Here is a 25,417-nt window from a genome sequence, read left to right as displayed (position 1 = left end):
AGTCTCCAAACACATGGTAATGAGGGGCACTTTTATTTTCCAGATTCACGTGGCATGAGAGGATGACAGACTCAGGAGGGCCCCAGAGGCGCACACTGTGTTTCTTATCCACGCTGCTTTCCCAGAAGGTTCCCGAGAAGTCAGATACTGTGCTTCGTTGCATAATATCCGGTAACCATCATCACTAGCCAATCACCTCTGAAATCTCCCCGCTGATCAGGTTGTTTGACTCAAAAAGCATGACTAAAAAAATCACCTGGGAAAATTACCCGGGAAGTTTATTCTAAGCAGCCAGCTGAGCAACTGAATTGTCTATGTTTTTTTTTCTAAGAGATTTCTTCGAGTCACTTCCTGGATACATGCTGTGGTTCTTGGTTAGGCACCTCCCACACTGGTTATTTTTCCAGATAATCCGCCCTTAATTTCCTGTAGCACATAGGAATGACATGCATAACCTCACTGCACGACTTATTGGACTCTTCTTCCATTGTTCTTTTATTGCTATCCCCAAACTGGCTAAATCTGTGTCCCCACCTGCCTCCTTTGGGCCTGCTGGTCAGCAGTGAAAAGGTAAAAACCAGGCAGAGGGGCTCAGCGAGGAAAAAGAGGGGTCTGGAATTCCCCCTGGACTGGAGAATGAATAGCCCAGAGCTGACTCAGCATTCATACCCCCAGAGGTGGAAAGGGTTTATTAAAAGAAAATCGAAGTAAACTAATCGGGTAGGAAAGTGGAGTTCTGTACCCGGTGCACTGTTTTCTTTCTTGGATTATGGCTCTCCCCTCAAAAATACAGAGGCCCAGCGGTGTTTCATGAGGGCAGACAGAAAGCGCTTCTCCACCCCCCATCCCTTTTTCTAAGTCCAGAGAGTAGAGCTGGCCTCTGAAATGAGGTGCTTCCTTAGGCGAAGTCATAATAAAGTCTGGTCTTCAGTCTGGATGCTGGAGTGGAGAATGTACCCTCAGTGTCTCTGAGCCCAGAGCTGAGCCTCGTCTCTCTCTCAGGGTTTGTCTATAGCCACTCAGATAGATGGACAGACACAACTCCACTCCTGAGCCTCCGAGTAGGGCCCCCTTGTCGCCCCAGGAAGCCCTAGTGTTTGGATGTACCCTAAACCCAGCTACGGTCCCCACACATTAGCCAGGTTCTTGTGAAACCCTGGAGGTGGCTCTTGATCTGTGACTTGCAGGTAGGCTTTAAAAACAAGGGTAGGCTTTTCGGGGGAGATTTCCAGCAAACGGAGGGAGAAAAGAGAACCACCCACAAGGTACGAGATACCACTTCCCTGCGTAAGTCTCATTTCTGGCTGATTGTTCAGATCTGTACCGCACAAAGGGAAAAAAACAGTCAGCCACGAAGAAGCTGGGAGTCACTGAGCTCTGATCAGTCTGATTGGGACACCAGAGTCCAAGAGATCAGAATGAGTTCCCCAGGCCCAGCTCAAACATACTTTACATACTTTCTTCAAAAAAGTCACATACACACACACACAAAAAGAGCCGTTAAATGCTTCCTAAGAGGGAATCTATACAACAGGCTCAAAGGGGGACACAGGCTGCTAAGAACAGGTGGAAATGAATTGTGACCAGCAACCTTCTTGATGGCTTTTGAGGGAAGCTCATTTTTGGTGGTTTAGTCATTTGTCTGAAAGGGACTCAGCTGCTGGAGAAGGACATGTCCTTGCATGAAGGTCTGCCTGCCCCTGGCTCCAGGCACCGATTATTCAGGCACCTGCCTGGAGTAGGAGGCAGGGAGGAACACACGCACTTGCCACCCAGCACATTCGTGGTGTTGGCACAGAGGTAGTTTAGCCGGAAGTCCTCAAGTTAGATGAGACATGGGCAGGGAGAGAGGGCAGGCTCTGAGTAGCCTCAGGTCCCTCCGTGGTGCAGGTCTCAGAAAAACAGGGAGTTCTTCTCTTAGTAGTGTCTGGGGCTGCCTGCCAAAAACCATGAGATGAGTAAGACAGAAAACACAAGAGCATTCCTAGGATGGACTGAGAGTAGTGTATTTTCCCAAATACCAGGCTTCCCTCTTGTATATATAGCACATCTCGACGCATTTTCAATGATAGGGAGGCTACCGAGAAAGTTCTTTGGGACACACTAGAACTCCTCGCCCCATCACAAGGGGAAAAAACCCCCAAGGTGTGAATGGAATTCCTGGGGGCTTTATCAGGTTAACCTATTAACATTACCACTGGTTAATGATCACCAGGGGAAGATGAATCCCTTCTGAGGGAGAAAGCGTAGGTCAATTTCTGTGATGACATCAGTCATGTGTGCACAGTGCCAGCCTGGGAAACCTACATGCCAGCCTCCGTCATCCTCAGGAGGAAGGCACTTTGCCCTCTATTTTGTACCATAACTTACACTCAACTCTAGGCACTGTTAAAGTATAATTTTCAGACAGATAAAGTGACTCCCAAGCAAATATGAAATTAACATTTCAAAGATTTTTTCAACTATCTAAATTAAAAGGGAACCAGAAAGTGTTGGTGCCTGATCAAAGAACACTTGAGGAATTTATAGACAATTTAATAAAGGAACGTTAGGCTAAGATTGCTGGTTAATATCCAATAAGGGCAATAAACCATAACTTACGGGGTTATCTTTTCTGCCAGACAGAGATTATTTGCAGCTCTATTGGTTAAAAATCTACACGTTTACATGTAACTTCACTAAATATGGGAATTTTGATCGATAGTAGTTATTGAATTGAAGCTAAGTACTTTCCCCTAGATAATTCTTAAATGGACCTTTGCCCCCATATGACATTGAAAGAAGATACTATCCACAGTTTTGCCTTATTTCTAAATTTTAGATAATTTTTTAAAATAGTCCCTTGAGGTTAGAGATCTAATTTTTCATTTTGTAGGCCCCATCTGCCCCCAGCTCAGCACCATGGTAGGGAGATAACATGCCCTGTAGTGCTTATGAATGAGAGGGAGCTTTTCCAGTGGCCCAACCTTCTTATCCACCATGCTCGTCCCTGTTGCTTATTGCCCATTCTTGCTCATAGCTTTATGGTTTTCTTTTGTAAGAATACTTAATGTAATAAGAATATTCTTATTTCTGTATCATCAGGTCAGCCCAAGCCAGAGGTAACTTGGTATAAAAATGGTCAAACCATAGAGGAGGGCGACATTGTTTCCAGTTATGAATTCTTCGAGAATCAGTATATTCATGTGTTACATCTCTACTGGTAAGTGGATGAGCCCCTGTGGACTGTTTACTAAGATCCCTGTATACTGCCATGTGCTGGTTACCAAAAGGTAAGACCAAAAGACTGGACCCCATTTGTTTTTTGAGTCCTAATGTTAGATGCTATTGGCAGGCATCAGCCTAGGCATCTGGCAATGAATCAATGAAGACCTGCCTGGTAACTGGTAAATAGGGTGTTCCCCTATTTGCTGCCATTGATGGAATTACAACTTTATGTAGAATCTTATTCAAGGTAGTCTAGCCATTTTCATTCATTAATCTTCTGTATGGACAGTTAAGAAGCACAGTAGGATTTCAACATTGTCATCCAGTCTTTCTTGTATAAGAACGGAAGGAAGAAGTGACTGACCATGATCCCACAGCAAGTTGGTGATGGAGTTAGTTTAGGAAGTAGTTTCTAAAACCAGCACAGTGGTTTCTAATTCCTTTTTGTTCCCCTAAGAACTAGTGGGATGAAATCAGGAAGCACCGCATGTGAAGTAGAGAAAATGAGAACTGCTCTGCTTGAAGCTGGGTGGGAGTCCGCATTCTTGGTTTCCAATGCTACTGAATTGGTCTCCCTGTCCCTTATAGGGGCTCTGAGGAGCCTGAGGTTGTGCAGAGCATGCTATGACAATGACTGGTAAGCATGGGCATGTGCCAATAACCTTGGACCTGAGAATAACAAAGTAAGACTTGGGTCTGAATTCTGACTCTGCCATTTTCTGGCTGTGTGATGTTGACCTGTTCATTAACCTCTCCAAATCTCAATTTCTCCAAATGAAAGCGTGGGTAAGAAAATGAGATGAGTTAATTCTCATAAAAGGCTTGTTGTGTAGTAGTAGCTAGTTCAATAAACAATAGCTTTCTTAGCTCCCCATCCACCCTTTTGTTTCACAGTAAGATCAGAGATCATGGTTGAAATGCTTGACTTAACTGGCTTACAGTGCATCTGACTATACATCCAAGGCATCCATTTATTCATCTAATATTTAATTCTCTTTTTAAAAAAAATATATCTTTATTGATTTCAGAGAGAGGAAGGGAGAGGGAGGGAGAGAGATAGAAACATCAATGATGAGAGAGTCATTGATCGACTGCCTCCTGCACGCTCCCTGCTGGGGATCGAGCCCGCAACCCAGGCATGTGCCCTGATAGGGAATCGAACCGCGATCTCCTGGATCCTAGGCCGACACTCAACCACTGAGCCACGCCCGGCCGGGCTAATATTTAATTCTTTAAAAAATGTTCATCAACCAGCTACTCTGTGGCAGGCATGTTGCTTAATTCTAGGGGTAGAGGTGAACAACATAAACATACAACCTCAAGTTCAAGCTGGAAGACAAGTGGTGAACAAATCGCGCTGTCTTCCTTCTCAATTCAGTACACCGGGAGGCAGCCCACCTGGCATTTGCTGCCCGGTCATCCATGGATTGACCTTCCTGCTGCTTTTTTCCAATTTTGCCAAGGCCTTCCCCTCTCTCCACTTCACCTCCTTCAACTTAGAATCCACCTCCTTGGTTTCAGGCAGTTTTAGCTACCCACGGATCTGTCTAGCCTCAAACATTCTCCTCTCCTTTCCACAGGTGTCCTTTTGGTTTATTTATTGTCAGGAGGGATGGGCAGTTCAGTAGACTGTGAGCCTCCTGGGGCAGGAATTCTCTTGGTTTCACACCAGTGCATTTCCTGGGGCCCAATACAGGGCTTGCAACATAGATATTTGTTAAAAGGATGGTGAGTAGATGGATATATGAGCTTTTACTGGCCATTTAAGAATTAAGATTTGCTGTTAATGTTCATTGTTGTTTACACAGGACCAGGAGAGTAGGCAAAACGAATGTTTGTGGGTCTTCAGGGGTTAGGGGGCGGAGGAATGAGAAGGCCATGATGAAGCCCCTGGGGCAGGTGGGAAGGTTAAATGGGAGAGACATGGACAGGACACCGGGAAGGGAAACTGAGGAAGGGAACTTGTGCTAGGGAGAGGGCAGGGAGTCCTTATTCTTGGCTCTGAAGTCCAGCAGGGCAGTGATTTATGTCAAATTAAAGATTTAAGGCAACAGAATGCACTCTTTCCAAACTCCTGGCCTGCCATTTGGAAAAGTAGCCCATTTACTGGGAAAAGTAGTCAGACTCGATGCAGGGAATAATGCTTGGGCAAAGATAATAGATGGTGGCTGCATTTTCTGCTTAGTAGTAAATATTCGGGGTACTAAAGATCTTTGTACATTCTGACTTTTTACTCTAGTAATTCTGAACTGTAGCTGCCCATTAGCATCGCCTGGGAGCTTTTAAAACTCACCAATGCTTGGCCTTCACCCTTGACTAATTCAGCCCAAGCCCTGGTGATTCCCATGTGTTACCTGAGATGAAAAATGTTCTACATCTAAAACATTCATCTGCCAAGTAGAAAGAACTTCTACTGGTCTGTGAAATGCCGGTTAGAAAAGTGAATGGTGCTTTGTGCAAATGTCTTTCAGAGATGAAAAGTTAGTTGTTAGTTATAATATTAATATTAAAATCACATTTTCTTGCCATTATCAATACATCATAAACCACCAGATTAGCTCATGGCTCCCCAAAGGAAAGTATTTTCCTTTATCTAGCTGAATTTAGTCTCTGGGTCACTAAATCTGTGTTCTTAGATACCTCAAAACGGTGCCTGTCTTCCCCAAGGTCTTTTTCTGGTTTAAGAATCCACAGTTCTGCTCGGAGGCCAGGAGCCCTGCTGCCCTATTTATGGCCCGTCTGATCCTCCCTCCTCATTGCACTCCCATCACTTGAAACTGTGTCTGTGGGGCAAAGGAGTGGGCTCGGAGGAGATGGGTCAGTGCTGTCGGGACCTTTACGTTTCCACAGGTCAAGTGCGCTTGGCAGGCAAGAAGAATGGAAAGCCAAGAAAACATTCCAAGGGGGGGGGGAAGCATCAAGAACAATATGTTTTGCACTGCATGGTGGAAGAATTTTTTTTTCAAAAGTTGTGAGTGTTGGGAGGAGGGGAGGAAAATGCAAATTGTTGTTTTCTACCTCATAGTAAAAGCAGGCTGTGAGACACGTGTACAGATGGGGACTTGTGGTCTTGATGAGCACAAGTTAAAGAAAGGCAGCAAAGCAACAGATAAGTCTGTCCAGGCCCGGTTGACGTGGCTCAGAGGACGTGGCTCAGAGGTTGAGCATCGACCTGGGATCCAGTTCGATTCCTGATCAAGGCACATGCCTGGGTTTCAGGCTCAATCCCCAGCAGGCGGCGTGCAGGAGGCAGCAGATCAATGACTCTCATCATTGATGTTTTTATCTCCCTCTTCCTCCCCCTTCCTGTCTCTCTGAAATCAATAAAAATATATTAAAAACATTAAAAAAACATAAACAAAAAAACTCTGTCCAGGAACCCACACCTGGAGAGAGACACTCCTCTCTGCAGCAGGGAGGCTTCTTCTGATGGGCACAATCTCTTCCCTTCCCGCTGTGCTGAGAGGAGCACAGATTACAGGGGGCATGGGCAGGAGGTAGAGTGAAGCAGCCCCCTGGCTCTCTCATCAGCCTGGCTGTGGCATTGGCTGGGCTGGGGGCAGGGCCTGCAGAGGGTCTGATGAGGACAAAGGCCAGGAGAAATGCCAGGTTCTGCAGTGCAGCCAGTCCCTGGCAAGGTACAGGGAGGGCTCCTGGAGGCTGAGCAGGCTGAAGGGGAGAGGGAGGAGATGGAGGGCAGATGGGCATCAGGGACCCCATGCGCCATAGTTAAGTGCCTGCCCCTTTCTCCTAAAAATGATGCCCTGTCTGTGAAGGAGATTAGGGGCAGCAGAGGGTCATGGATGGGAAGGTTTGCCTTTTTTAGACTATAGTTTGAGACAAGATTGGAGGGTGAGCCTGAACAAAGACAAACAGTAGGAAGAGGGCTCAAGGTCAAGCATGAGAGACGTTAGGAGGTACAAGACCTTCCCTTCTCCAGCGTTTCCCAAACTCATCTCCTTTCCCTCCTGCTCACGTGCTGTGTGGTGGTCAGAGGGAGCAGTTGGCCACTCTCACCAGCATCAGGCCCAGTCCTGCATGCCCACTCCGATCCCTTTGCCTGGAACATGCCCTCTCTCGCACTCCATTCTCCAACCCACCTGGAGCACAGGCACACAGATCCCAGAGCTTTGTGGACCAATCCCCGACCCCTGAAAATGGTTGCTTTTTTCCCAAGTATATAATGTCTCACTGCTATTACCACCTCAGAGGAACCTTCCTGAATAACCTACTATAAAACAATTCAGCACTCAGCTCATGTAATTTTTCTTCATAATATTCTTTTGTTGGGTTTCCATTTGTCTCCCCAAAAGACTGAATGCTCCCTGAGGCTGCTGTCTCCCCGGTGCCTAGAGTGACTGGCACATAGCATATGCTCAATAAACATTGGTTGCATTAAGTTAGTGACTTCTGCTTGGTTTATGTCTCTCTTTGTTAGAATGTCAACTCCTGGGGGCAGGGACTGGGATTTCTATTATTTTGTAGGCCCACTGCCTCATGTGTTTGGAAGTGATAAAACTCTCCAGGTCCTTCCTCAAAGGCCACACTTTCCCTGTTTTCGTGCTCTGCCACTTATTAGCTGTGTGGCCTTAAGCAAGTCAATTAACTTCTCTGTGCTTCAGTTTCTTCCTCAGTAAAATGTTTTTGTGATTTAAATGAGATTATTCATGCAAAATGATTGGCAAAGTGTGCATGTTGGCCTGCGACAAATATTAGCTATTATTGGTTAGTCGTTAATATAATTTTAGTGCCCATTGCCTGAAAGAATTTCGTTCCCAGAATTACTCTGAAAAAATTACTCTGTCCTAGCTTATAATACCAGTTGCGTTTAGAGCCAGAATAATTTTACATGACTAGTGTTGAAAAGTGTCAGACTCAGCAGAGAACTTTCAAAGGCAAGAAGGAAATGGATATTCAACAGGACAGCCGCAACCCACACACATGTGTTGAAGCTGTTTAGTCGTACGTGCTTGTATCTGAAACCCTGTTTGGATGGTTTTTGGAAGGTGGAACCCTGACTTTAGTGAAGACTCGGCCTTCTCAGCTAGTCCTCACACTTGGGTAGACAGACAGACCCCAGGAGCCTGCCTTGCATTCCCGAAGCCACTCAGTTTGTAGTGGGCAGAGAGCTGTTCATAAGCGCTTAACATCTGAGCCAAAGGCCCTGGCCCCTGGCGGGGCCGTCAGCCTCTTTGTGCATACCTTCACCCAGGCATCTAAAAAACATGAGTTGGTGGTGGTGAGTGAGGCTGGGCAAATGAGTGTAGATGAACCAGTTAAAAATACCTCCATTCTTGCCAAGGGTAGAACTGTCCCTATCACATTCACTTATAAAGGACAGGAGATTATTTCCACCATTGAGGGCAAGGGTCTGAAGCCAAGTTGTCTGAATTTAAATACCAGATTTACCTCTTATGTGCTATATTATCTTGGGCGAGTCACTTAACCTCTCTGTGTCTCAGTTATCTCATCTGCAAAATGGGGATAATGGTAGTCCTGCTTCATAGGGTTTGTGTGGGGATTGAGTCAACACACAAATGAAGAATTTACAATACTCTATAAATTATATTTTTTTGCACGTTGAATGTGTTTCCCGCAGTGAATTGATTAGAAATAAGACAATTTGGAGGTGAGAAAGTAGCTTAGTTTGGCAACATTCTCCCTCTTCACTGTTTTCCTCTTGGAAGATAAAGTATAATTAATGTGTTGGATCAGGGAATCACTGGGTAGAAATAAAGATGACTGAATCTTGCTGTGCCTTGGCTAAGACAGAGAAGGCATTTCATCAAGGTTGGAAAGCATTTTGTGAACTTGGTGTTCCTGTGAGCTTAAGTAGGTGTAATGAGTCTTAAGGATGACTTCTCGGCACCTGGGAGGCCTCCATGTTCCCAGCACAGAGCCTGGGCGGCGTCATGAATGGACTCAGCAGGCTGCATCCTGGCCATTTCTCAGACCAGCCTGGAGTGTTTCTTGAATGAGTCCTGAAGGTCTGACGAGAGACTGCCATTTAGCTCCTCGGGTGACAGGTCTGTGCCAGAATTCCCCATCCATCATCACCTTCTGATTCAGACTTTGGTAGTAAGTATCCCAGAGGAGTGAATGTTTCCTGAAACACAAAGGACCCTCGGCTTTTCCTGTAAGACCATTCAGCTTTTTTTAGGGACAGGACTCGGGTGGTTGTTCCCACTGGCTGCTGATTCTCAGGGCAAATCAGTGTTATTTGGTGGTAGATGACAGATTGATCCAAGAGCCCCTCCCAAGGCCCTGAGACAGCTAGAAAAAGGAAGACTGATCATTGGAAATTGGACACACACTGAATGTCGCTGAAAATGCCACTCCATTGACACCTTCTGAGGACTCGGGGGAGACCAGTTTGGGGGCCAACTGGGGTTCAGTCTTTTTAATCACAGCATTATGGTTGATATTTCTGAGGACTGACAAGGTGAGGAGTCTCGCTGGCACAGAAATCCCAGTGCTGGCACTAGTGATCATTTGACCAATTCCCTCTTACAGGCGAACATCATAAAGAAGTTTCTTGATAAAGGCAGGCAGTAGGTAAGGGGTAGAGCTGGAAACAAATCAGGCCTGTGAGTCCCAGGAAGGGCTTTGCTCCAACTCTGAGGGGAGGTAGGCAGGGGGCCCAGGACTGAGAACAAGGTTTGGTTGGGAACATGTGACTTTGTTCTCACCAACCAGCCCTATTTTGTGCCTCCCATGAAATTTCCCTCCACCTTTGCCCCATCGCCCAGAAGCCTCTCCTGCCCCTGCTTCCCCCCTCCATCTTCCCATTGCTCTTAGAGTTCTCTGTGAACTGCGGTTTGCCTTGGACCCTGTGCTTCCTCTCTGCCTGCCTCCAGACTCTATCCCTTCTGATTGCCTGGCTTACCCTCTCCAAAATTCAGGTACCAATTGCTTTTTTCAGAAAACTTCAAGGTTGGGCCAGTCCCAGCACCTTCATTTCCTCAGCTCCTGAGACATCAGACTTGTACATGGGTGGGGAAGGCCAATGCTCTGGATCCTTTCAGGATCTCCTACAGACCACATTCAAGCCCCAGATGAACCCAAGAATGGGCTCAACTTGTCACCCTGACCCTGCCTGTATTAGTCAGCTCAAAAATACCACAGACTTGGGGGCTTAAACAGCAGAAATCTATTTTTCACAGTTCTTGAGGCTGAAGTCTGAGATCAGGGTACTAGCTTAGTGGGATTCTGGGGAGAGCCCTCTTCTAGGCTTGCAGACAACTGTCTTCTTGTTATATCCTCACATGGCAGAGACAGAGAGAGACTGCCAGTGAGCTCTGGTATCTATTCTTATAAAAGGCCAATAATCCTATCATGAGGACCCCACCCTCATGGCTTCATCTAAACCCAATTCCTCTCAAAGTCCCCATCTCCAAATACCATCATATTGGGAGTTATGGCTTCAACATATGAATTTTAGGCGAACACAGTTCAGTCTATAGGATTGCCCCAAATATGGAAGGTGTCCCGAGGGGCCTATTGGTTAAGAATCAGCACTCTGTGAGGTTATATGTGGTAAGAGGGCTGGCATTAGAGTCATACTGCCTGGGTTCAAGTCTTAGCCCTTCTTATTTGGACATGATCCTCTATCTGCCTCAGTTCTATATCTGTAAACTGGGAATAATAATAGTATCTACCTGGCAGGGTTGGGTGAAGATTAAATGAGATAATACACATAAGGTTTTTTGAATAGTGCCTGCACTCAGCAAATGCTAAGTAAATGTCAACTTTCTTACACTGGGGTCTTCTGTGTTTTGTTAGACACAGTCACTCTCGGTCATGAGAGTTTGAAAGTGGAATCAGGCTGCCTGCCCATTTCAGAGAAGATGGGGCCAAAGAGATATCTGAATTCTTGAATGAGAATCTTCTTGCTGATTTCAGAGCTGGTGTAGTGTGACTGCTGCTTCTATAGGTGCTGAGAAGCCAGCCTCAGGCCAAAGACATGGACTCTACCTGGGTAGGCAGGACAGATACAGGACTGTACGTGAAGCTTGGGGCAATTATTTAGAACAAATCTTGAACTATTAACTCTGTTCTGAGCCATTACAGAGCTCAAAGGTGTTAATCAGGCCTAGTAGCGTGCTGCCACAGGGCCTTTGCCCATGCTCTTCCTTCTACCTGGAACGTTCTTTCCCCAGGTAGTCCAAGTTTCTGCTCAAAATCACCTCATCACTGAGCCCTCTCTGACTAGCCATCTAAAATAGCACCACCTGCCCCAAGCGTGTCCTTCCTTCCTTTTCTTGCTCTATTTATCACATAGCAATGACATTGTGCGTATGTCTGTGTACACACACACATATTTAGCAGCTTTATGTAGGTATAATCAACATACAATGAACTGCACTTATTTAAAGTGTTCAGTTTGGGCCTGGCCGGGCGTGGCTCAGCGGTTGAGCATCGACCTAGGATCCAGGAGATCGCGGTTCAATTCCCAGTCAGGGCACATGCCCAGGTTGCGGGCTCGATCCCCAGTCGGGGGCATGCAGGAGGCAGCCAATCAATGAGGACTCTCTCATCATTGATATTTCTGTCTCTCTCTCTCCTTCTCCCTTCCTCTCCCTGAAATCAATAAAGATATACTTTAAAAAAAAAGAGTGTTCAGTTTGGTTAAGCTTTGACACATGTACACATCCATGAAACCATTACTGCCATCAAGATAGTGAACATAAATATCACCCTCGAAAGATTTTTTTTCAGTGCCCCTTTGCAATCCCGCTTTCCTACCCCTGTCTGCCCACCCATCCCCACACAACGTCCGCTCTACTTTTGGTCACTAGAGACTAGTCTCCAGTTTTTTTTAGTTTTTCTTAGAGTTTTATATAAATGCAATCACAGTGCATGTGCTGTTTTTTATATATCTGGCTTCTTTCACGCCACATAATTATCTCCAGAATCATGCGTGCTGTTGGGTGTATCATAGTATTGTTGAGCAGTGTTTCAGTGTTTCATCATTTGGATCTGCAGAATTTGTCATTCCATTCACCTGTTGATGGACAGTTGGGCTGTTTCCGGTCATGATGTATATTTATGTTTATTGTTGTTTATTGTGAGTCTCCCCCAAATGGACTGTAAGCTCCATCGAAGCAGAGACTTGTGTGAGTGGTTCCCTGCTATATGTCCAGCACCAGCTCAGACCTGCCTCTCAGCAGGTGTTCACTAGAGATTTGTGGGAATCACACAGCGTGTTCCGTGCTTTCGTTACATTCTTCACTGAGTCTTGCCCTGTGGGGAAGGGAAAGAGCTGATGGGATTCAGGACACACTACCCCAAAATATGGCACCTCAGCATATTAAATATCTTCTGTTGAAGGAGTTCTTCAAAAATAGCAGAAGCGGGAAGGTCACTCTGCCCTTCCACCCTTGGCCTTTCTTCCCTGAAACAGGCCATAAATCTCCGACGGAAGGAAGGCATTCTTATCACCAGAGACGAGAGTTTGGGGCCAATACATCCGCACACACAAACCTTGTTAAACCAACCCTTGTCTTCATAGTTACTTCGTCACCATTTACTCCCTCCAGCCCAAACCCTGTTGTCTTGTCAGTTCTCTGCACATTTATCGCTTCTTTTTCTAAAAGGTTTAAAAGCTGCCTGCTCTTGCCACTTTTTCGGGTCTTCATTCTCTTGTGAAGGCTCCCATGTGCATGGACAAAGTCAATAAAATTTGTATGCTTTACTCCTGCTAATCTGTCCTTGTCAGTTTAATTTTCAGACTCCGCCAGGGACCCTAAGAGGGTCAAAGACAAAATTTTCCTTTCCCGTAGTCGTTCCATGGGCAGCAATCTGAACCTGGGGACATGATCTGAATGGCCGTGGTCAGCCTAGTGGCACTTTAGAGGCAACACTGTTGGTAGGAATTCTGAAGTCAGGAAATATTTTAAACAGCCTCCCACAGGAGCTGTAGAAGGCCACAGTGTCACCCATTGAGCTTCAGGGATGTGGCTTCTAGTCACCATGCCCCCTCCCCCCCTTCCTGTCCTTGTCTTTCCCATTCCCTGAGCTGAGGCTCCAGCAGGATGGGGACTCTTCCTCTTTGCCAGCTCTGACTAACCTCCCCCAACATGGGGCTTTGGAGGGAGAAGTCCTCGGGTCTGGTTTTGTGCATTCCCCCTGCCTGATCCAGCAATTAGTTTTTAAAAAAAAGGAAAACCAACTCAAACACCTGCAGAGTTGCATGTGGGGTTAGCTTGCCAGGCATGGACTGGGAACTCAGCTTAAATTGAGCAGCAAGTCAAGTGACAGCTGATGTTTTACTGAGAATTTAACAAAAGGACTTTCCCTCTTCGTAGACACTTGGAGTCACAGAGTGGGAAGAGACTGGATCTTGCCCCTCGAAGTTGATTTAGACCACCAGCAGCAGCCCCCCCAGTCCCCGGGGAGCTTGCTAGCCGTCCAGACTCCCAGCCCCCAGCCCTGACCTAGCCAATCAGATTCTGAGTTTTAACGAGATCCCAGGTGACTGTGAGCACATTAATGCGTGACAAGCCCTGCTCTTAGGATTTTTTAAGGAGAAGCAGGTTTGGATAGGAAAGTCAGGTCTGGTTTGGGGCATGCTGGGTGTTTGACAAATGAGCAGTGTTAGTCCTTCAGAATTCTAAGCAAACTCGCTTTTACAGGGGAGAACTGGGTCTTCTGGGCCAGTGTCTAGTGGTGCATTGCTCTCTGTCCTGCTTTCAAGATGCCATGTCCATCACTGATGGTTTACAATCTAATTTAGGAGCTTTTCCATTGTTACACTCTCCGTTGATGTTCTGGGACACTCTGCTAGCTTGGTGGCCTATTGGGAGATGGAGGTGGGAGTGGTGACTGTTTCCAGCTACCGTTGAGTTTTCTTTTGATAAGAGAGGTCAGTCATCTGTTAACTAAGCCGGATAGTAGTAATGCCAAATATTTTTTTTCCTTTCTGAAGTCAATTTGCCCATTTCTTGTTTAAAAATGTCTGTTCAGCCTGCATTGCTTCCAGAGACTCACAAAGCTGTCAAAAGCTCTGAGCTTTTTGTACCAAAATAGAACCAAGAAACCACTTCCCATATATGCCCAGGCAAAGATCTCTCCGGTTCCTTTGCTACATATATGAGCTGACATTCATTTAGCTCAGTACTTTAGAGCTCTGGCTGGCCACCGGGGAGGCTTAGAAAGTACCCATGCTCCCTACTGGGGATCGAGCCTGAAACCCGGACATGTGCCCCCACTGGGAATGGAACCGGCGACCTCTTCTTGGTGCATGGGACAACACTCAACGAGCTGAGCCACACCGGCCAGGGCTGCACTGGTGATTTTTAAAAGGATTTAAGTGAGTCTAACGTTCAGCCAGGGCTGAGCACCACTGATTTAGTGCTTACTGCATGCCAGGCCCTGCTTTAAGCACTGTATAGGAATTAACTCTCCTATTCCTCATGTCACCTCTGGTGTAGGTACAGTTCTTGTCCCGAGCCAGTTAGTAGTTTGTCCAGTGTCACACAGTGGATGGGCAACGTGTGAACCCAGGTTGGCTTGCTGCTATGTCTGTTCCTTAACCACTGGGCCACACTGGCTTTGCAATCTGCCTCTCCACGATGCTCAGAATTGCACGTAGATCAAGAAGAAAAGTAGAATGTCCCCTGCTGTGAGCTTGCTTGCCATGCTTCTCAGAACTCTGTTCTTTCCAGCCCACAGCCCCTGTCCTTCAGGACCCTCCCCTACCGGCTCTACCTTCTGCAACTCCTGATAATACCAGCTCATTTCTTGACTACCCCTTACACATGACCTGCTGGTTCCAGCTCTGGTACATCAGCCCAGGATGCCCTCCCCTTCTCCCCACCCAGCCAAAAGCTTAATCCTTCCCTGCTGGGCTCAAGTTCCAAGCTCCTGGCTTCATTCCTTGAAGATCCAGGCCACTTTGACCTCCCCCTCCTTGCCAGAGAAGCACTCACTGCCTCCACCGTGTCTTTGGGCCGTTTCCATAGGGAAAGAACCCGATCTTACACCACCAATTTTTTGTCTCCCTTCCCAAGCCCCACACAGTGGTATACAGTTGTAGGTCCCACAGGATGTGTGGAGGAATGGGGTGTTCCTGCCCAACCACAGGCCACAGGCCATATCAGCTGCCCAGACACTGTGCAAATGTGGTGAGCACCTCACAGAAGTATTTCCATTCCTCCCTCAGTGGCTGCTCTGACCTGCTTTCCAGTGAACTGGAGCCTGAGGTCAAAACCCCCACTTTGGGATGGAAAATCTTCCAGGATCTGGGCCCTGCCCACCTCCTGGTTGCTGATCACGCCTTCTGATTTGCCTGGGCCAGCCTCAGTTTTCCTGGTGTGGCCGCAGTTTCTGCCAGTGGTCTTGATGTAAGAATTAATTGTTTCTCTTCTCATTGTCTAAGTGTCCAGTTTAAACAGTAAATAGTGCAATCATCCTATTTTTCAGTTCCCCCTCCCCCAGGTCCCAAATAAAGAATGGTTTATTGTTTCCTGTGAGGGCCTGACTATTGCTTCTGCCGGGAATGAGCAGCCCCCTCCCCAACCTCGGGCACATGCCATCTCTCCAGCCCAAATCCCACCATGGATTTCCTAGGCCAGCTCCAGCTTTTCCAGTCTCAGGAAACTTTCCCTCCCTGGCTTGCATTCCCCGCCTCTGAATCTCCGTAAGGGGTGTGACTAACGGCACTGAGCCTGTACTGTCCTGTATTGAAGCTGTTTGTGTATTGATACGTTTCCCTTATTGGATGGGGAGTTTCTGAGGAAGGACCTAGGATTCCACATCTTTCTCCTCCACACAGTGGCTAGCGCAGTGCCTTACATGTGTAGACAATTTCTTGTAATATTTTTTTAGCCGTATAACTTCAGACAGTCATATCTTCTCAGGGCCTTAGTTCCAACATCCATTAAATAAATCTCTGTATCAGGCAGGGTCTAACCAGGAGTACAAAAGTCCCTTTCAAGCATTGAATGCAGGGTTGCACAGGTGACTGAGCCATATGGGGGCCAGTGAGGTCACCCTGAGATTAGCATCAGTAGGAAGACACCATCTCTTGGGCTGCAGTGACAAAGGGATGCAGCAGCACTACTGGTTCTGGGTCACGGTCATGGGGCAGAAGCTGGGACCCTGCTGGGCCTGTCCTGTAGGACCTGGAGCTACAGCAGAGGTGGAGCCTACTAGAAATGCCACCCCGCTAGAGGCTGCCTTCCCCTTTCCTCCCCGCCTCCCATCTCCCGCGTTTCTTTGGTCAAATGCAGCAGGAAGCCAGTGGTCCTGGGAACCCAGGGAGACCAGTGTGAAGGGGTCAGCCCCCTGATACAGAGCAGAACAAGGAAGGGCATGGAGAGGGTGAGAGGCAGACAGGCCCAGGAGTGGCCCAGCTCAAGGCCCTTCTCAGCTCTTCAGATGTGTGGGTCAGTACATCTGTTTTATTGACTGCACAACTGGATAAATTGGTAAATGTGTGAGGAATCTTCTTATCAGTTTTGAAATGTAGCTGCTTGTAGAAAATGTGGTCAAGGAGCTGTGTGTATTTGGCAGTTGAATTCTCCCATCTCTGTAGCCAGCAAAGCTCCAGGACATGAAGATCGTAAGCCTTTCTATTCCGCTCGTTATTCCAAATAATTCAGTTAATAAAATTGATAGCAGTTAGGCAAATAATAAAATACAGACACTTCGTGTAAGAAAAGATTGACCTTCACTTGGTGCTATGGCTGCGGCAAGGGCAGAGATGTCATCATGTAAGTATTTATTGAGCTGAGCCCTCTCCCTCCTCCCCCCTCAGAAAATTCACAGCCTGGGGAGGGGATGGGGGAACTCGGGAGGCCTCCTCACCCCTGCATTCCTGGCTGCATGGGTGAAGACTACAGACAGTCCCTCCCCAGATCTTGCTTTCTCCTACTGGGAAGCGGAATACGTAATAGAATAGAATAATATCTGAAACCCAGAGCGGATTCTAAATCTTACCTCTAGCCAGTGGTTTCAGCTTCTTCTCCTACAAACTCTGTCTTCAGGGAGCTCGGTCACATTGCACAGTTTGTTTCAGCAATTTTAATATTGTTGGGAGAGTCTTCTGGGGGTCAGAGACAAAAGGAAGAACAGCAACATGAGCTGAGGAATCTACCTTTCAGTCCACACAGGAGTCACCCATTTTATTTGTGCCAGTGGAATCGGGAATAAATAGATGGGTGAAATAACTCATGTGAAACACAACACCCGTAGGGTACTATGATGATGATGATGATGGTTGAAATGTAGGGATCTAGAAGTCTACACATTTCAATAGGTCGACTGCTCTGGCAACTGGAGAGAAAAATGATTCTTTGCCTTCTTTCTGCACTGGTTACATCCTGTTCCTCAACCCCTTGTCTCCATATTCTTATTTTATAGGGTTACTCGTCCTGTGGGTATTTTCCCTGTGCTCTTCATCTTCACTCGCATTTATAACCCTGTTCCCACAGCACAAAGCCATCCTAAGTTGGCAAGATCCCGAGGAGCTTCTAGGATCAGCCACCCCCCTTCGCTCCCAGCTTTGATGGAACCAGCCTCCTCCTGCCCACAATTAAATAGCACACTCATGTATTGAGCATCAGATCAGAATCTCTGAGGAACGGAACCCAGGCATAGCTCTTCTTTTTCTTTCTAAATCAGGAAATTGAGGCCCAAAGAGATGAAGTCACCTGCCTAAGAGAGCATATAAATGACTGTACCACGAAAAACAGTTAGCCCTCCCTGCTAGTGCCCATGTTTCAGAGTCTAACATCTCTTCTCTGCCGGGAGTTAGGCTGTGAGAGCATGCCCAGAGCGTTTTACAGTTTCCCCTCATAAATAGCTTTAATCAGTGGTTCTCAAAGTGTGATTCGCGGACACCCAGGGCAGCCCTAAACCCCTTTCAGAGGTTCCACAAGGTCAAAACTTCTCTCAAAATCACTGAAACATTACTTGCCTTTTTCACTGAGTTGACATGTACACAGATGGTAGAACTGTTGGTATCTTAGCATGAATCTAATGCTACAGTTTGTAGTCCCAAACTATGCTAGTTGTCATGGAATTCTTGTTTTTAATTGTTCAAAATATTACAGATGTCCCCTTTTTTCCCATTGACCCCTTCCACCTTGTACCCACTCCCCTCCCCAGGCCCTCACCACACTATTGTCTGTGTCCTTGGGTTATGCGTATATGAATATAGATTCTTTGGTTAATCTCTCCCCACCCACCCCCCCTCCCACCCACCCCCACCTTCCCTCTGAGATTCGTCAGTCTGCTCCATGCTTCCATGTCACTGAATCTATTTTGTTCATCAGTTAATTATGTGTTTTAGATTCCATATATGAGTGAGATCATGTGGTATTTGTCTTTCTCTGACTGGCTAATTTTGCTTAGCATAATGTTCTCCAGGTCCATCCATACTGTCCCAAAGGGTAAGGGATCCTTTTTTGTTACAGCTGCATAGTGTTCCATGAAGTAAATGTCCCACAGCTTTTTTATGCACTTATCTGCTCATGGGTGCTTGGACTGTTTCCAGATCTTAGGTATTGTAAATTGCGCCACTATAAACATAGGGGTGCATATATTCTTTCTAATTAGTGTTTCAGGATTCTTAGGATATATTCCTAGAAGTGGGATCACTGGGTCAAAAGGCAGTTCCATTTTTAATTTTTTGAGGAACCTCCATACTGTTTTCCACAGTGGCTGCCCCAGTCTGCATTCCCACTAGCAGTGAACTAGGCTTCCCCTTTCTCCACATCTTCGCCAACAGTTGTCCTTTGTTGATTTGTTGATGGTGCCATTCTGACAGGTGTGAGTTGACACCTCATTGTGGTTCTAATTTGCATCTCTCTGATGATTAGCAACGTTGAGCATTTTCTCATGTGTCTCTTGGCCATCTGTATGTCCTCTTTGGAGAAGAGTCTATTCAGGTCCTTTGCCCATTTCTTAATTGGATTGTGTGTCTTCCTCTTGCTGAGTAGTATGAGTTCTTTGTACACTTTGGAAATTAGCCCCTTATTATATGCATCCGTGGCAAATATGTCCTCCCACACCGTGGAGTTCCTTTGTATTTTGAAGCTGATTTCTTTTACTGTGCAGAAGCTTTTTAGTTGGATGTCCCATTTGTTTATTTTATTTTTTTTTTGTTTCTCTTGCCCTAGGAGATGTATTGGTGAAAATTCTACTATGTGAGATGTCTGTGACTTTACTACCTATATTTTCTTCCAAGATTTTTGTGGTATCTCGACTTACCTTTAGGCCTCTTATCCATTTTGAATTTATTTTTGTGTATGGAGTAAGATGGTGATCTAGTTTCATTTTTTTGTATGTACCTGTCCAGTTTTCCCAACACCATTTATTGAAGAGACTATCTTTATTCCACTGTATGCTCTTGCCTCCTTTGTCAAATATTCATAGAATTCTTTACTGCCACACCGTCACAGTTAAAAACAAACCAAAACCCACAAAACTTTACTTAATAATGTCCTTGATGCATCAGTAAAAATTGCTAATTTGATCAAATCTTGACAACTCAGTTAAATTCCTTTTAATATCCTATGTAATGAAATGGGAAGTGTGCTAGATTTCCTTGAAGATGCTGGGTATGGTTGTTTAAGTTGCAAGCTGAACTAGCCACTTTTTTCTTGGACTACAATTTTTACTTGAAAGAACAGTGGGCAAACGATGGTTATTCAGCCTTGGGTATTCGGCAAACATTTGAGCAGACAATAATCAGTGAACTTGGAGATGATCAATTGAGATTATCTAGTTTTAGAATCGGGAAGAAAAAAGAATGGAGAAAGGTGAACAAAGTCTCAGAGGCCCATGGGATACCTTCAAGCTCACAACCTATGCATAGTGAGAGCCCCTGAAAAAGAGGAAAAACAGGAAGAGTATTTGAAAAAAACGGAGAGACCCCAGTTCAAAAAAGGTACTTCAGTGATAGCTTGAAAGCTTGGATTTAAAAAAAAAAGAGAGATATAGCCCTGGTCAGTGTGGCTCAGTTGGATGGGCGTTGTCCCATGCACCGAAAGACCCCTGGTTCGACTCCTGGTCAGGGTAAGTGCCTGGGTTGCAGGCTCCCTCCCTGATGGGGGTGTGCAGGAGGCAGCCAACCGATCATGTTTCGTCCTCACATTGATGTTTCTCTCTCTCCCTCCCTCTCCCTTCCTCTATCTCTAAAAATCAATAAAAAATCTTTAAAGAATTGAGATATAATTGGCATGTAGCATTATAGTAGTTTCAGGTGTACAACATAATGATTTGATATTTATATATGTTGCAAAATGACCGCCACAGTTATAAAGTCAGTCAGTCCTGGGGGGTTGGTGCACAGCGTGGTGGCTAATTTAACGATACTCTACTGCATATCGCAACGTTGATAAGAGAGTGATGGGGCTTTGAAACGGCTCCGACCCTATTCTGCCCCCTCTTGAATAAGTGCTCCTCAGATTGCCTGTGGTTAATTTTCAGTTTTGACAGCTTTTGCCAGTGTTCTTGTTGCTTTTATGGAGGAGAAAAATTTCCAGAAGTCCTCTCTCTGCCCCTTCTACTGTGCAACTTAACACGGAATTGACTTGGGTCATTATGATAAATTACTATTCGTATTATTCACCTACCTGGAAATTTGGAATATTTGCATCTCTCATCAGAAGTCTGGCAGTTTTCCAATGTTTCACAATTATTCTGACAAGATCAGTAGTAATATTAATAAATATGATTTTTAAAAATATTGTATAATGAGATGTATTATTAATATTTGGAAGAGCTCATGAGTCAAGCTTTTTCAGATGAACAATACATGATGTTACAAAATCATGCATGCGTACAAGACACATGTAAAATGCAATATAGGCCGAATGAATTTCATGTAGCAAGTATGAAAAATTCATTGATATGATTTCAGATCCCACATTGCAACTAATCTTTGAATAGTATCAAAGATCATCTGCAATCACTATTGAAGACTATTAAAATACTCCTACCTTTTCTAACTACATATCTGTGTAAGGCCAGATTTTTTTTAGATACTTTAACCAAAACAATGTATTGCATCACACTGAATGCAGAAGCACATATAAAAATCTAGCTGTCTCATATTAAGCTAGATACTAAAAATATCAAGAAATGTAGAGCAATACCACTCTTATGAAATTTTACTTTGTTTTGGAAAAATAGAGGTATTTTTCATAAAAAATATGTCATTTATCCTAACATGTAATGAGTTTATTTTTTGTTATTTTTAAGTGAGTAAATAAATGTTTTCGATTTTTCTCAGTTTTAGTATGGTAAATATTGATAGATATAACCCCTGTGAACAAATATTCTTTGGAGTCCTTAATGATTTTTGAGAGTATAAAGAGACCCTACTTCCAAAATGTTTGAGAACTTCTGGCTTAGACCAATCCAGGAGGTTCAAGCTCAGAAGAATCCCCATCTACTGTAGGTCACGTGGAACTCTTTTTCTTTAATATGGAAATGATTACTTAGGAAAGAACCTAGAGTATTCAAGCAAGACTTTCACAGCAAGCTGGAGGAATGCTGCCACTTCCTTTGGCCAAAAGTAAAGACACTAAGGAGGGAACTCATTTAATTGTTCAGGCAATTGCTTCCTGGATGGTTTTGCATTCCTGTCAAATCACTGTAGGGCACGCAGGTCACTCTGCCAGCATCTTGCAAAGATTCGAAACCCCAACCCTATTAGCACCATTTCAACTGCTACCACTGAAGTCCCTTCTTTGCACTCCCTGGCTCTTCCAGTTTGTATCACACAACTTAGCACAGGACTGATCTACTAAGGAATTCGTATTGTCTCCCCCAGCGGATTTTTAGTATGTTAGGGCTGGACATGATGTCTCAAGCATCTCCTTGACACTTCCTCAGCTCTTAACATATCAGGCACTAGGGCATGATTTGACACGAGTTTGTCAGTTAACCAATCAAGATGAAGACTTAGGACAGAAACACTTTATTTGCCAAAACGATCTCTCTACACTGTCATTTCCCCTCTCTGAACGTTAGTTTTTTAGGAGGACACACAGCGCCAAACTCCAGAGTCAGAAGGCTCTGGTGTCCTATGCTAGCTCCACCGCTTACTAGCTTTGTCCCTGTGGGGAAATTGCTCAACTCCCTTGAGCCTGAGTTTTGCACCCAGGGAGCAGCCAGCACACCATGGAACAGAGAGGAAGTTTTTAATGAATGCTGGGTTCCTTGCTCGACTTTCCCTCCCTCCTCTTCAAAGTGCTTAGAGATAATTATCCAGGACACGCCAACCACAAACCATAACCCTTTCAAAGGCATTCATTAACCAGTGAGAAGTTAATTATGCTTAATCTGCTTCCTTTTCCTCTTCACTGAATTTAAGATGACTTGTAAGTCTTATATCAGCTAAACACATGTTCCATAAAATCATTCATTGCTAAATCATAACATTCTCTCATCTGTTTATTTACCATTCAGAAGTTAAATATCCTCTATATATTTCTAAAATTCCTTTTATTTCTCTATATTTTTCTAAAATTCCTTTTGTTTTCCCCTCTTGATTCCTGAGAACCATCTCTGTTCCCTTCCCTGACTGATTTCTTACCTGGTCCTTTGTGCCTTATTTTCGTCTCTTTTCTCCACACAAGTCATGGTAATTTCAGGGAAGGTGGTTTATCCGGGCAGAGGGACCATGGCCTGGATGAATCAGGAAATCAGAATTACTTGGGATTTTCCAGAAGCCCATGGTGCTGTTTTAGGCTCCTTATAAACTCTCCACTGAGGCCAGATCTCCCAGAATGAATTGAAAAGAGGCAGGGCGGAATGGCGCGGACAATGCAAAAAAAAGCAGAAGCTACTTTCTCTCCACTCCTCCTTCAGCTTTAATTGAGGAGACCTAAGCCTGATTAATGATGAGGAGGGTACAATAGCTCCGGGGGTGGGCCAGGGACAACTTGTAGAAGAATGTGTTGAGATCTTTAAAAGCAGATTCTCAGGCCCTTTACTCACACGTTCTGATTCAAGAATTTAAAATAGAGTCCCTGCTGATTATTCTGCACACTTCTTGAGAATCAGAGATAACCTGGTCTTAGCACTTCTCCATCCTTTCCTTTTTTATTGAGTTATATTTGACATTCAACATTGTGTAAGTTCAAGGTGTACAACATATTGATTTGATCCATTTATATTGCAATATGATTGCCATAGTATGATTAGCAATGCCTCCATCATGTTAGCATTAGCTAACACCTCTATCCACATTCTTATAGAATGCATATGGCATCAAGTTTCTGCTATGCAAAACCCCCTCACGTTGATTTTCTCATTTGAACCTCAGAATAACCTTGTAAAATAAACAGAAGCAGGTACTGTTTCCCCCAGAAAGTTGCCCTAAATTTCAGTCTCCCTGAGTAAAGCCAGGTATTATTAGCTGTGGGTCAGGCTTGGCCAACCCCAGCCACCCCTGAGTGGCTTCCACTTGGGAACCAGGTTACTGACAAAAATAGAATTAGTCTATGATTTCCAAAGATGAGGCCTATGCGAGCTGGCACCCAACAGTTGAGGGCTTATGAACACATATGAGCTGAGGGAGACAAAGGGACCCCTCCAATGAGGAAGAAAGGTAAAGAAGACGGTGTGCCACAGCTGCGCAGGTCTAACGCTGACCCTCCTGGGTTAGACGTCTATGCACATTTTACACACATCAGTCAATAAAGGTCTAAGCGTTGCCTCTAAGTCCAAGCCAGACTCCAGCTCCTGCCTTCTGAATGTGGTTGTTGACTTTGGAGCTGGATAATAGAGTGAGAACAGCAATGCCACAGTGACCATGCTGTCCAACAAGATCAATGGGAGTGCAGGTTATAAAGCAAGTGTAACAAGTCTTTATTGGGACTGCAGAGCCTGGTGGGAAAGGTCAGCAAAGCATGCCAGGCTCTAGGCTCCAGGTGACTCCAGCCAATAAAGGGAGGGGCCACAGGAGTGCCATCCCTTCTAGAGCAGGAGAGCAGGCTTGGCATGATCCAGGATTTAGTTCCTTCCCTGCTGGGCCAAAGCTGAACACCGGGCTTGGTTTACGTAAGTCAGGATCACACTTGGACAGAGGGGTTTGCTGGCTGTGGTTTAGATCTAATAGTCACGTTAAATTAAAGAGGAAATGGCACTGTTCTTCATACACATGATCCTAGTATGGTGTTATCTTTACAGTCTCTTGGCAAGAGCCAGGCCTTCTTAGCATGCTGTTACAGAGTTATTGCTTATGCTGTTCCACTATGTGAGGTAGGAGACCTCAGTTACTTGTGTCTCACTCCAGAAAAGAATGCTTTTTCAAATTCCCATAGCATAAACATGGCTTAAAATAAAAGGAGAGAAGAGACTAGAATATAAAACATCTCCCCAGTCATCTAAGTAATTCTCAGCATTTTCAATTTGGGGTAAGATTGTGGGATGTCTTAAGGGACCTTCCCAGGGTTCTCAGCAGAACTGGGGGCAGACAGAGCTCGGAAGCCAGTTGCTTCCAAACGCAAACCCCTTTCCAGGGAGACCACAGGTGTCCTTGAGTGTGCAGGAAAAACCATGTCTGCTTTCTGTGCGTGCTGTGATGTAAGAAATGTTGGCATGCATGTCCAAACGTGGCAAACTTACCTGTCTGTTCTCTTTATCCTAGCTGTACCCGGAATGACGCTGCTGTATACCAGATTTCGGCTAAGAACTGTTTTGGAATGATCTGCTGCTCTGCTTCCATTGAGGTCGAGTGCTCGTCAGAGAGCACACAACTCTCACCTAACCCGAAAAGTGATGGGGACACAGGTTGGAAAGGAGAAACACAGACATGCAAGCAGAAAAGCATAAGTCAAACTGATGAGAAAGAACCTTCTAAGGAGGCAGAGAGCCTCTCCTTGGGGACTCCTATGTCAGCTGACGCCTCCTCCTCCAGGTTTAACCATTTATGCTCACTCCAGTTATTGGCCAATAATGACATTAATGCATCCAGTTCTGAAAATCCCCTGGATCTTAAAGCAACAAGGCAAACCAAGGAGGCTCATGATCCGAATAGCACAGAGGAAATTGCAGATGGGTTGCCTTTTCCTCATTCAAGCAATATTCCCGATAAACAGGATGTATGTCACCCTGGGACAGTGCAGTCCAAATTATCAGAGTTAAGGGATGGTGCCTTAAACAATGACGGAGACTCAAACTCCAGTCCTCAAAGTCCCAAAGCACAGAAATACATTAGCGTCAGCCTACCGCTGTCGGAGGCAGCCACATC

At 45.2% G+C, this 25,417-nt stretch overlaps 1 long non-coding RNA gene across 1 annotated transcript; it reads left to right on the top strand.

Moving 5' to 3' along the window:
• Nucleotides 1-63: 63 nt before the first annotated feature.
• LOC107545453 (uncharacterized) lies at nucleotides 64-25,206 on the top strand. Its single transcript, XR_001604026.2, has 3 exons — nucleotides 64-171; nucleotides 3,085-3,202; nucleotides 24,815-25,206. It is a non-coding gene; the product is annotated as an uncharacterized LOC107545453 (long non-coding RNA).
• The last annotated feature ends 211 nt before the right edge of the window (nucleotides 25,207-25,417 follow it).

The sequence above is a fragment of the Miniopterus natalensis genome, chromosome 7 (assembly GCF_054644295.1).
Source record: "Miniopterus natalensis isolate mMinNat1 chromosome 7, mMinNat1.hap1, whole genome shotgun sequence".
Classification (NCBI taxonomy): domain Eukaryota; kingdom Metazoa; phylum Chordata; class Mammalia; order Chiroptera; family Miniopteridae; genus Miniopterus; species Miniopterus natalensis.
Note: the sequence above shows the minus strand (reverse complement) of the source record. Positions and strands in the feature narration are given on the sequence as shown.